We start from the raw sequence: 13,217 nt of genomic DNA, 5'->3' as shown, positions 1-13,217 counted from the left end.
TTCTTAATCAATTTATTTAATACGATCGCTTCTAGCTTTATCTTGATTTATTTAGCTTTTTGCGCACAGTCAAGGCTATAAAATGCCTTAGTTCATCGTAAAAATATATTTATTAAGTGTATAATCATTTTGCGTGCCCAATATCGTCACTTTTCAGCGACTTTGCAGCGAATGAGCGTTAAAATATCTCAAGCGCGCATACGGAATATCGTCTGCAGTCCCAACCGTGACGTCACGCTCCCTCATCCCACTCACTTCCCCGCCGTGCGGTGTTGGCCACAGCGCACAGTGGTCTGAAATCGGAAAAAGCTGGACAAAAGTCCAAAATTGCGTTTTTTGAGGTAGAGACTTGAAACTTGGCGTATATACTCACAAATAGTTGGTGATCACGGTATAATAAGTTATTTCTCCTATATCTAATCCGTTACTGAGATACAGGGGATCAAACATGACCAAATTTCCAAAAACACGCCCGATCTCGTTTTTCTCCGAAAAACTTCGGAGTTAAACTGCTGGTAGAGTTTTTGAAGGATTTTAATGCAGTAAAAAACGTTATATTCCAAAAATATGGTACTTTATCTACATTTTCCATTATTTTTTAACTTTTTGGTTAGTATTGGTGCAGTATAATGTCGCAAAATGGCGGACCCTTTTTTCTGGCCAAATTTGACATAAAGTAGACGATATCTTTAGTTTAAGAAAAAACATATCTCGCGCTTTTCCTCAGAGTATTTAATAGACATCATTTAAGAGAATGGAGCAAAAATCTTTGAAAAAAGTTTGCCCCTTCATTAATGAACGCGATTTTTCGATCGCGCTGCACTTCCCGGCTCCGCGACACGGGGGCCTAGAGACTCGGGGACACCGTTGGATATTTCACTTTGTTTGGAACTTAATTATTTAAAATCGTAATTTTAAGCACACTATACAGTCTCTATTGACCCAAAATACTTAACTGAAGACATTACTAGAATATTGGATCGATATACTTGGTTACTGAACGCCGTAACTCTGGTAAACATGCTTTGGTTTCGAAACCTAACTGAATCATTACACTTTTTCTTTCACTACGGAAGCACATTAGGAACACCCTTTGGGTAGGATTTAAGTTTTCTCGCGAAGCTTGCCATGCACAGTTACCAGGAAAGGCTGCAGCCCGGATTCTTTCACTAATTCTTTCCCTTTTCACCCACGCCGAGGAGGAGCGTGCGAAAAGGGACATTTTATGATACCGCGCGGCCGTTGAGGGAATTTCCGAAGGGGTTTTTCCAAAGGGTTTTTTCCGCTCCCTTTCCTTTTTAACCATGCAATATTACCACGAGGAAGTTTTAGTAATGATGGGATAATGAAATGGTTAAATAGATTTTTTTACCTTATTTTTTAATAAAATGGCGTATTATATATAAAGATGGAAATTATGAAATAGCATTTTTATTCTTCCATTGCATGTTTAACTATTGAACATCCCATCCAATGTAAATTATCTAGAGAATATACCTCAATTAATACTAAATCAAAAGACAGACCAATAAAAATATTTTTCAAATTTGATGAAGAAAAAGCAGGATATACACTCCTGAAGGGAATAATTTGAAATCATAATAAACATGTGTACAATGAAATAAGCAAAACATTCTAACTATAAATCTTACGAATGAAATAAAATTAATTTTAAACACCTAGGAATAAGAAAATGTACAATTTTAATGTTGCCTAATACCACCCTGGGTGTTAGTAATTTTGATTATTGTTTGAAACTTCAATCAATTCAATACTTCAGTCCTCCGAAGAATCTTGGTCATCACCACTATCTGACTCTTCTCCTTCACTTTCATCTAAATCTAGTTCCCTCAATTCTTTAGGCATTTTCCTTGATATTTTCTGTTTTACTGTTAGGGTTGATGAAATAAATGGATCCGACGTAATCAACAGTCTTTGAATGAGATCCTGATTAGTGGCCACTCTTGAGTGCTTTCTAGTGAACCTTTGACGAAATTTTCGGGAGTCCTTATTTCTAGCTTCCAATGCCTCTTCGGATAGTTGCCCTAGTGGGAGAATTGCCTCCTTCGCAATTTCTCCTCCATGCATCAGCACTTTATGGACCGTGGTTGGCATATAATACCATGGGTACAGGTCCACGTACAGTTCCGCTGTTCTCCGGCAGTAATCCGAGAATACTGCATGATTGAGACTTATTCCACTAGATATTGCCCTTAGAATTATTGAAAATTTTTTATAAGGTCAATATTAACTCCTGTAATGAAAATATGAATAAATTCGCATTAACCGCAATAGAATATTCGAAAAACATGAGAAATTGATATTTTTATCACAGTTCGTGCGTATAAACAAACGTAACTTCTCCTATGCGTGGCTATTACTCTGAAGTGATATTCACTTAATACAATTACCTGTTATATCAGCGGCCAGCTCTGGAGAATCGAAAAAACGTCTTGCCGTATTGCCATCGTTGGTGTTTCCTGAGCCAGGCCTTGGCACATCCACAATTAGCCCCATCCTTTCTCTAAACGCCTTCTGAATACTATTTTTTTGTTTTTTAGCTGTGTTTTAAGTTTTCCGCGGGCCTGGAAAAATATTTTTATTATTTATTTAGCAATCAGAAATATGTTTTGATTATTAATTACCTGCCACTGTTTGAACTCCAGACTATATGATATGTGCAATACGCACTCGAAAAACCGAATATAGGAGTGTAATGTTGAGAGTCCAAAGGAATAATTAGTTACATCTGCTGGTAGATCTTTTATAGCTCTTAAATCATTCATTTGGGAAGCTCTCGCTCCGCAGATGTAGCACCTCATTGTAGCAGTTTCAGTCAACGCATTGCATATCTGAAAATGGATTTCATGTTTTTTTTAGCAATATATAACACTATCCATTTTTTCAACAATTTCAAAAAAGCATAAGCGTTACCTTTCCATTTATCATGGTTAGAACTAAGCTAAAGTTAACAGAATAATTTCCCCATTTTAAATTTTGCAAAACGTCTATCTGGCTTTGTATATAATTCCTTTCCGCCTTTGCAACCTCCTTGGTTTCCTTTAACCATTGAAGGCGAATGGGCCGGCAAAATCTGGTTGACGAAGGGCGAGGATTTTTCCAGATAATCTCCCCTATAATAGGGCATATATCATTACTACTCAATTGTACCATTTCGCCCAAAAGAACAAAATATGAAACGCAAAAATCCTCTAACTCATACCGGTTGCGTTATTCACCAAGCGAAGGGGAACCATGGAACTCATGAATAAGTATTCATCCGAAATATCTGCCTCTTCCCACACCTGTTTATACTGGGAATGGCCTGAGCTTCCATCAAATCCATATTTGCAAATTAAAATGCAATTCGCTTCATTACTGGATGATGGAGCAGTGGATACGCAAGCCAGTATCCGCGATGCTGTATGGTGTAAAAGGGCTTGTAATCTCACTTCGCACAAGTTTTCTGTAATGCGAATTTCCTCCGGGTAAGCTGCACGTTTTGCGTTTAATACTCGCATATAACTGGGATAAAGGTTGTGCCCGTAACTAAGAGCCGAGCGTCTTAGTGAATTATACTGATTCTTTGTCAGGTCAAGGGAAATAATCAAAGATAGAGCCTCCTCAGGTGACATCTCCGAATACATTTCGTCTTTTTTCCTCCACTTAGTCAGAACTCTTTTTGCTCTAGTGGGAGTGGTTGTCGTTATTTCCGTGATAAGTTGAGCGGCAGCACGGTCCCCTTCCTGTTTTAGACTAAGAGATGCAGCCAACGCGAGCTCAGCAGAAGAGGAAGAACTTATGATATCATGCACTTTTCTTTTTTTTTGACCTATCTGAGGAAGTGATAAAATCTTTTTTTGGGCGCCCCAATGAACCTGATGAAACAATAGGTTGAAGATATAAATTCCAAGCAAAAACCTTTGTTCATAATATAGCGCTACAAATAAAAATCAGAAAATACATACCGGTCGTTGGAGAAGTACTTGGCAGGTATTGTCAGACCACTTCCGGGAAAATAATTTCCTCTGTGAGCCATGCATTATTGCGAGCTAAAAATCGATTATTTAAACCATGAGATTCTTCCCACCTTTTCTGATATTGTAACAAGAACCACTTTAGAAATTCATCCAGACTATCACGGGCATCGACATGATTCTCCAAATTCAAACTTCGGGATAAAATATCCAGAAGGAATTTTTTTTAATCACAAAATGACATTCCCTTCATCACCAATATCTTTTTGTGTAACTCCAAACGTGTGATCTCATATGATGTCATGTCAGCGCTGGAAAATACGAAAAACCGGAGCATGGATCCGAAAGTTAAAAATATGTAACAAAAGTTACACGATGACCAGCATTCATATATAACGCCAGAATATCAGAGCAGCGAAAGAAAAATCGCCAAATTAGTCAAACGGAATAATAAAAATTTCGGAAGGACGTATAAAAATAAGTCATGATAGAGAAAAATAAAAAAGACAACTGGAAAAATGGCTCTACTCAGAAGAACAACAAGGGAAACCGAGGCCCGAACACGGAAGTAAAAAGCGAAACTAATTCAACGATGTACACGCAAATTCACTGGACACACAGAAGATTATACCACTTCACTAGGTCACTGTAGGCACAACACTCTTTCACCAAGTTCAAAATAGATCTGCAAGCTAAGATGCATTTCTGAAGGGGAAAGAAAAATACCCCTTTGGAAAAACCCCTTCGGAAATTCCCTCAACGGCTGCGCGGTATCATAAAATGTCCCTTTTCGCACGCTCCTCCTCGGCGTGGGTGAAAAGGGAAAGAATTAGTGAAAGAATCCGGGCTGCAGCCTTTCCTGGTAACTGTGCATGGCAAGCTTCGCGAGAAAACTTAAATCCTACCCAAAGGGTGTTCCTAATGTGCTTCCGTAGTGAAAGAAAAAGTGTAATGATTCAGTTAGGTTTCGAAACCAAAGCATGTTTACCAGAGTTACGGCGTTCAGTAACCAAGTATATCGATCCAATATTCTAGTAATGTCTTCAGTTAAGTATTTTGGGTCAATAGAGACTGTATAGTGTGCTTAAAATTACGATTTTAAATAATTAAGTTCCAAACAAAGTGAAATATCCAACGGTGTCCCCGAGTCCCCGAGGGTTTCGAGGTGGTCACGGGCCGTCTTGGCAGCATCAAGGATCTTCGCAGCATCATCTGCCATCTGCAGATGAGTCTCCGGAGCCAGTCCTCAGCCCATCCAGTGCAAATCAGATAAGATCTATGCTTTTTCATACTCTTGCTTCAGTGGCCCCTGCTCCTATTAAAGTGTTTGTCAATATAGTGTAGCGGTACGGTCCGGAGCATGCCCGACGCGTAAGATAAAAACATCGCGGCTGGGGTTACGTCTGCGCGCACGCTCACATTTTTTTGGCATTATGGAACAGAGTTCTGCATTTAATCTGTGTGAAGGGTTTATTTTTTAGTTAAATGTAGAATACATTTTTTTTGTATGTGAATTGAAGTGAAATAGTGTGGAAGTGGATTTCCGGGAGAGGCGACGTTGTGGTTCTCTCCCGGAACGTGTTTGAAAACCCCCCTTTCGGTTGGGAAAAAGAGAGCGTTGGTGTGCATCGGAGGTGGTTATGGGAAAGAAAAAGGTTATAAAAGGGAGAGACGAGAGGTCTCGCTCTCTCTCTCTCCTACGCTCTGTCACGAAAGAAGTCGAATCGTGAGTGTGCAGTGATAAGAGGTGGCAGCAAGGCTACGGCACGTGGAGGTGGCATGCACGTGGACAGCTGGCAAAGGGGTGGCGTGGACATCTAAAAAAAGGACGTAAGCTTGGAATTTCCCAAAGCCCTAAAAGGTCCTTTGAATCCAGATTGTTCCCCCCTTCGAAAGTCCCTAGTGAACTCTCCATTAAAATGCCCTAGTGTATTCGCTGTTGACTGGTCTTCGTCACGGCCCTGAAAGACTAAAGTGCTAGCGTGGAGGAGCATGAGCAATATTTCTGAATGTAAGTGGTTACTTGGCGTATTATTGAGCCCGAATTCAAGACGGGTGGCCATTTGAACTGACTAACGCCTAATTTCATAATTGCCTTGCACGTAATTTTTGTGAGTCAGACTGCACACTATTCACGTTGTTCATTAGCCAAGGTGCATTGATGTAGGTATTTTGTTATTGGGAAGGATCATCTTCTTTGAATAATATTCATTGATAAAGTAAGATTGTGATTTTTAAGGAGAAGACGGATGTTCAAATTTCATGTTGGAGGTGACGCCGTTGTATTTTGGAAAGGGATTTATCATTTGTGTTTGGGGAATATTTTGGTTTCTGTGTAAACTTTTGAATCAATGTTATTTCATTTATTAAAATTAGTTGTGAAAGGGATCTCATTGAATTTACTATTTTTTTCTATTGCCACGAGTGCCTTCAATCCTTTTGTAAGCGAGTGTGCGTGCAGGCACGTTCAATTGGGGGGCTTGATTTGGAGCTCTGAAACGGTAAGTCTGAGTAGGGGCATTTTTATATTGTGGGGAAGTGGAGAATTAACTATCACATGTTCGGGGAGAGATCGGACGGGAGGCGAGCGGGCGGATCTCGCGGTTCGAACCGTTACAATAGAGAATGTGCCTGTTTTAATGGAAGTTGATAGTGGAGCGGGGCATACCATAATAGGTAAAACATTGTATGATGAGAAATTCCCCCTTTTGAAGATATCTCCACCAGAGATCAGATTGTCCACCTGGTCCAATCAAAAGTTAGACTTTTTGGGACAGTGTATGGTGAATGTGTCGTACAATAACGAAAATGCTAGTCTGTTGCTCTTAGTTGCTGCTACCCCAGGTCCTTCAGTTTTGGGACGCTCATGGTTTAAAAATTTAATGATCAGTGTGTCAGGGGTAAATCATTTGAGCAACTTTGATAGCCTTCCTCGAGAGATTGCTGACTTTCATCATGTGTTTTCTCCTGGCTTGGGGAAATATTCTGGACCACCTGCTCGTATTCACCTTAAGGACGATGCGAAGCCAGTATTAAAAAAAGCACGGCCAGTTCCCTTTGCCTTGCTTCCTCGTGTGAATAAGGAACTTGATAACTTGGTGGATGAAGGAATCTTGGTTCCTGTGAAAGTGTCCGAATGGGCAACCCCTGTGGTGAATGTGATAAAAAGGGATGGAACAATTCGAATTTGTGGAGACTATTCTTGCACGGTGAACTCAAATTGCTTGAGAGATGTGTATCCCCTTCCGACATTAGATGAACTGTTGGCTAAATTATCGGATGGAAAGTTTTTTGCACCCTTTGATTTGTCTTTAGCTTTTTTGCAGCTGACAGTGGATCCAGAGACAGCTTAACTCCTTACGCTGAACACTCACAAGGGGCTATTCGAGGTACATCGCCTTAGCCAGGGTATAAAAAACTGAGAGCGGCCATGGTGTGATATTAAAACGGCTGATTACGATGTAGACCTTTACATTCCACCTTTCGGATCCAACAATTAAAGCACAATCGGACTGGAGCATTCAATTCAATCGCTATCGAGGTATGAACATTCATAGTCAACGTCGAGCTCTGTAATGACTCATTGTGAATGGATCATCATGACGTGGTAGAGAGCCGTGTTGATTGCCAAAGAGAAATTTCGAGCCCTTGTCATAGCGAACAGAAGTGGTTTGTTATTACCTGCGGTATTAGTGGCGGTACATGAGGGGTCCTCCTAGATCCTTGTCGGTGATGAAGGGTTGTCTGTTAAGAGGCAGCCGAGTGATAATTCCTCTAACATATATCGCTCTTAAGTGTTAGCCATGCTACATCAGGTGCACCAAGGTATTGTGCGCACAAAAGGGCTGGCCAGGAGTTATGTATGGTGACCTGGGATCGACGAGGACATTGAATTTTTAATTAAATCTAGCCCTCAATGTTCCTCACTGCAAAACAATACCCCTAAGGTACCCACCATTCCATGGAGCATACCTACAAAGCCATGGTCTAGGGTTCATATGGATTTTGCTGGCCCAATATTGGGTCATACGTTCTTGATTCTTGTGAATGTAATGTCCAAATGGGTGGAGGTAGCTTCCACTCGGGGTTCCCTATCATCAAAGACCACTATAGCAAATTTGCACAGCTGGTTTGCCACTAATGGCTTACCTGATGAAATTGTCACGGACAATGCACCTGCTTTCAGGTCTGAGGAGATTCTGATTTTTTTTCACAATAATGGCATTTCCCATTACAAAACTCCCCCTTATAACCCTGCCTCTAATGGGCTGGCAGAAAGAATGGTGCGGACCGTTAAAAGTTTACTACTTAAATTGCCCGCCAATGAATGGGAAAAGGAATTAGCCAACAACCTCCTCACATTAAGAACCACTCCTAATTCCACAGGGTCAGCTCCCTCAGAGCTGTTGATGGGGAGAAGGTTAAAAACTGTTTTAGACAACCTACATCCAGCTCATGTAAATTTGAATGAGCAAAAGGGGAACTCCATCCTGCTGGGGAGAAGGGAAGCGTCTACGAATTACTTCTTTGTAGGGGACACAGTTTTTTTTTACAGGAATTATGGACGGGGAGGGCCATGGTTGAAGAGAGTGATTTCTGAAGTTTAGGGTCCTCATAATTTTAAAATTATTTCAGACTCTGGTAATGTTGAGCGTAGGAATGTCAACCAACTCCGTCGCAGATGGATTGGTAATAAAAATCCTAATATTATTGTAAATACTAATCCCTGCTCTGATTTTCCAAAGGTTCAAGCTGCAACTGAGGACTATCCTCATTCGCCAGAAAACACCACCTGGCTGGGTTGGCCTGATGAGTGTGTGGCCATACAAAATCCTCTGCCCGAAGGGTCTCCGCCCCGTGATAACCCTGGAGCGAGACCTTCAGCTACAGAGCCAAATTCATCTCGGCCTCAGCGGACACTTAAACCTCCAGCTCATCTAGATGATTTCGTACTGACCTAAAAGACTTTGTTTTGAGTTGTGATTACTATCAGTTATTGTGTGTCTGCTTTGTTTAATAAGTGAACATTTTATGCTTTTGTATTGTAAAAATAGGGGGGGGAGTTGTTATGTATGTTTTGCTGTGTGCTATTACTGTGTGTCAGTTGTTTGCGACTGTGGCGCAACTTGGGGGACGTGGTAGGAACTGGGGGAATTGAATGGTCTCTCGGATTGTAGCCATGGACGAGTACGGACGTGTTTATGTACTGGTGTATCATTCGCTTGCTAAATAAAAGTGGTTTGTTAATTGAACCAGAGTTCTTATTATATATCAGTGAGGATCGAGGTGGACTTCGAGAACGATGACGTGAGAGGGAGATGGTCCACTATCTCCATAAATGTACTGATGTTTGCTGTGATCAGCAAAACTATTTTCATACATGAAATTCTCCGTTGTTTTCATTTAAGATGCCCAAGTGTTGCTGTGTGCAAGGTTGCAGAAGCAACTACCTATCAACCAAGAACGAGGGGTATGTGACTGTGTTCCAGTTCCCCAAAGATGAACGCAGTAGACAGCAGTGGCTTTAGAATATCCAACGGAAGGATTGGAATCCTTCTTCAAGCGCAGTACTTTGCGTCAAGCATTTTGCTGAGCAGGATGTTTTACACTGTGTAACTTACACGGATAGGACCGGTGAAGTGAAAAGTTATGAGTAAAATCGCCCAAAGTTGTCCCCCGGTGCTGTTACCACAGTGTTTAAGTCCCTCCCTGTGTACCTCAACATTGCTCAACCCCCAGAAAGGAGAGACCCCGAAGAGAGGCGAGCTGAATTCCTTGACCGGCATGAAAATGTTGGACAGGAGTGGCTCGATTCTGACCTAATTAAGTACTACGCCGAGTTTTTGTCAAGCTACAGGAAACGGTTGATTGGTTCATTAGGCCAGTGGAGCATCCATGAAAATGGAGAATTGTTTTCTGTGTTATAGATTTTCTTCTGCGCCATGTGTGAAAGCTAGCATCACTGTTGATCCTGGCTTGAACGTGAGTGTTCAAGGAGCAAGTAGAGTTGGGAAATTCAGCCTTATCCTGGATTTTACCCGTTAGTGGTAGGCTACAGAGGTGGTCCCAAATAGAAAGTATATTGGCTAGATATATTTCTCTTCCAAATTATCTAACTAGCGATGACATCTTGGTACATATCCGCAGGGAATTTGGGCAGTTGAAGACATTGATCGATAATGGAGGCAGTTGTCGTAAGGTAGATACTTTGTTGTTTCTAATGGAACAATTCCATTTTGCTTTGGGTAAGGAACGGCGGTACTCATCAGGCACCATAATATTTTCATTCATGGCTTACTCTATGCCCGCCGCTTGTTATTCAGCTCTAAGAGAAAGCCATTTGCTTATGCTGCCCCACGCTAAGCACTTGCAGCGTATACAATCTGCTTTCATGGTATCCCCTAATAAACAGTATCTCAATAAGCATTTTCTGACTCTTGCCTCCCGGCAGTTACATGATATGGAGAGATTTGTAATTTTGCAGATTGATGAAATACATGCGTGAACCGCTGGAGTTCGTTTCAAAGGAGGGTCTCTCTTTGGGCAAGCAGACAACGATCCCGGAAAGGCTGCAGAGACAATTCAGGCTTTTATGGTGAGTTCAGCTTTCGGGAGGTTCAAAGAAGTTGTAGCTCCAATCCCTGTTCTGAACCGAACTGGCGAATCTTTGCTTAATTTGACCAAAAATGCCCCGGAACTGATTCATGGATGTGGCTTGAAAGTTATTTCTGTCATATCTGACAATGACAGGGTAAAGAGAAGTATGTTTAACTCAATGCTAAGGTATATACCACTTCTGTTTCCATTGGGAACCCTTATGTTGAAAATTGGCCGTTATTTTTTTTCTACAATACTGCGCACATTTTCAAAAACATAAGGAATAATTCCATTATTATCTTGGTTGATTAAGCTGGCTCTGAAAGAGTGGTGGACATCTCGGAAAGTGAGAGAGTGTCAGAGACGAAGAACATCAATAAATCTCTAGCCAACCTAGGAAATGTTATTTTGGCGCTCTCTAATAAAGTATGTACCATTAAGCTATTGGTTTAAATTGTCATCAAAGTAATGGTTTTCATAATTTTCAATGAGAGACTGGTTGCATGATTACAGGAGACTCGTTAGTGACTTTTTATTTCTTTGTATATTCTGTATTTTAAATATATAAATGTATTCTGACTTGTCCTATGGGTGTGATTACGTCCTGGAATAAAAAATATTGTTATTATTACTAACACTATCGTTCCGAACGTCATGTGGAGCCAGCGGGTATTTTCATATGCAGAAGACCTACGGTGGGGTATAGCTGTCATGGATTTTTCAACACAAACGATCGAGTCGTTCCGAATGGAGAAAGAGTCAACCGTCCGATATACCTGACAGCAGCGCCAAAACGGATGGTTGAAAAACTACGTGTAAATACGCAGGGACACCACACAAACAATAATAAAGCAATGGCGAGGAATGGACGAAAGGTTATAGAGGAACAAGAAGCCGTTTAATTGAATGAAACATTTTAATGACCTACCTAAACCAGGAAGAGTGTCCTGGACCACTTCTACCCTCCCCGTGTGTAGAGTATGATTGCCCCTCATCTGCTATACATAATTGTCATGTGTATAGTCATTCGCGGGTTAAGTAAAAATAAATTAAATAAATAAATGAATTAATTTAAAAATTTCCAGAGGGAGAGTCAACGCTTAATGCGTCTTCTCACCTTAGCCTTCGCCCGGATGATTTCTGACTCTGAAATATATTCGTCTTCTTCCATAGACTCTGGTTGGCTACGCCTAGGCGAACCAGATGGACCCGGGGACTGAGATTTTCCACGCCTGCTTTGCGTGGCCACGGTGGGTGTTGTGGTTGGGTTCTTCTTGGAAGAGCCCTGACTAGCATCGTTTTTTTCCGGCGGTGTGCCCTTCTTAGTTGCCGGCTTTGTAGCCTTATCCGGCTTAGCTTGCTTTACATTCTTAATCGTATGTTCTTCCTTCTTTTTCTCTTGCGTGTCTGTATTATTATTTTTCTAACTATCTACTACGGCAGCATACGAACGGGAGAACGTAGGCGCGATGAGTGTTCTATATTTTTTCAGGGCTTCATGATACGGCAGCTTTTCCACTGTCTTTATCTCCATTATTTTTTTCTCTTCTCTCATCTTGGGGAAATCTCGAGAGTAAACCGGATGTGATCCCTCGCAATTCACACAGGTTGGTTCAGAGGTGCACGCGTCACCTTCGTGTTTCTCTTTGCCACAGCGCGGGCAGGTGGCCTTGCCCTCACATCTAGTAGCGATGTGGCCGAAACGCTGGCATTGAAAACACCGCATGTGGCTAGGAATGAATGGCCTTACGGAAACAGATTCGTATCCCACATAGTCCTTGTCAGGAAGTTTGTCACGACAGAAAGTGAGGATGACGGACGTGCTGTTGATCAGCTCACCGTTCCTCTTTGTCTTAAGACGGCGGCATTCTATTACACCCTGAGACGCTATCTCACTCTTTTTCTCATCTTCAGAGACGTAGAGCAGGTCGTAATGCGAAATGACTCCCCGACATGTATTGATTGTTTGGTGCACCTGGACCTTAACGGGTATTTCGTTAAATTTTGTAATTTTCAATAACTTTTCGCTTTGTGTTTCGTTGCTGGTTTTAATTAACAGTGATCCATCCCTTAATATTTTGGCCCATTCTAAGTCACCGGGTATCGCTGCCGACAGAACTCGTCTAATAAGAAATGGAGACACCTTTGTCAGGGTCTCACCATCATTAGCACATATCATCACAAGGAATTTCCGACAAGCGGTAGACTTACTTTCTCCCCCGCCCACTTCCGGACGGGATCTTTTCGTTGGAGGTAAGAAGTTATTATCCATACACCCGTACAAAATTCATCCGCTGGGCTCCCCACGCACCACGGAGCCACACATTTAGGACGCCACACCAAGATCCAGTGTGGTCGCCAGGGCTACCCGAGGGATATAGGAACCTTTGATAGGGGGTCTCTTTTGGGTTAGAACCTCCAGCGCGGGGGCCCTCCGAACCCACACGCCTTCGGCAGCCCTACGGAGACCCCCATATCTCCAGCACTAACCCGTCCTGGCGTACGCTCGGAAGGAGCCGCCAAGCTATAGCTGTCATGGATTTTTCAACACAAACGATCGAGTCGTTCCGAATGGAGAAAGAGTCAACCGTCCGGTATACCTGACAGCAGCGCCAAAACGGATGGTTAAAGAACTAAGTGTAA

The sequence above is a fragment of the Ischnura elegans genome, unplaced genomic scaffold (assembly GCF_921293095.1).
Source record: "Ischnura elegans unplaced genomic scaffold, ioIscEleg1.1, whole genome shotgun sequence".
NCBI lineage: Eukaryota > Metazoa > Arthropoda > Insecta > Odonata > Coenagrionidae > Ischnura > Ischnura elegans.
This window is presented reverse-complemented; position numbering follows the sequence as displayed.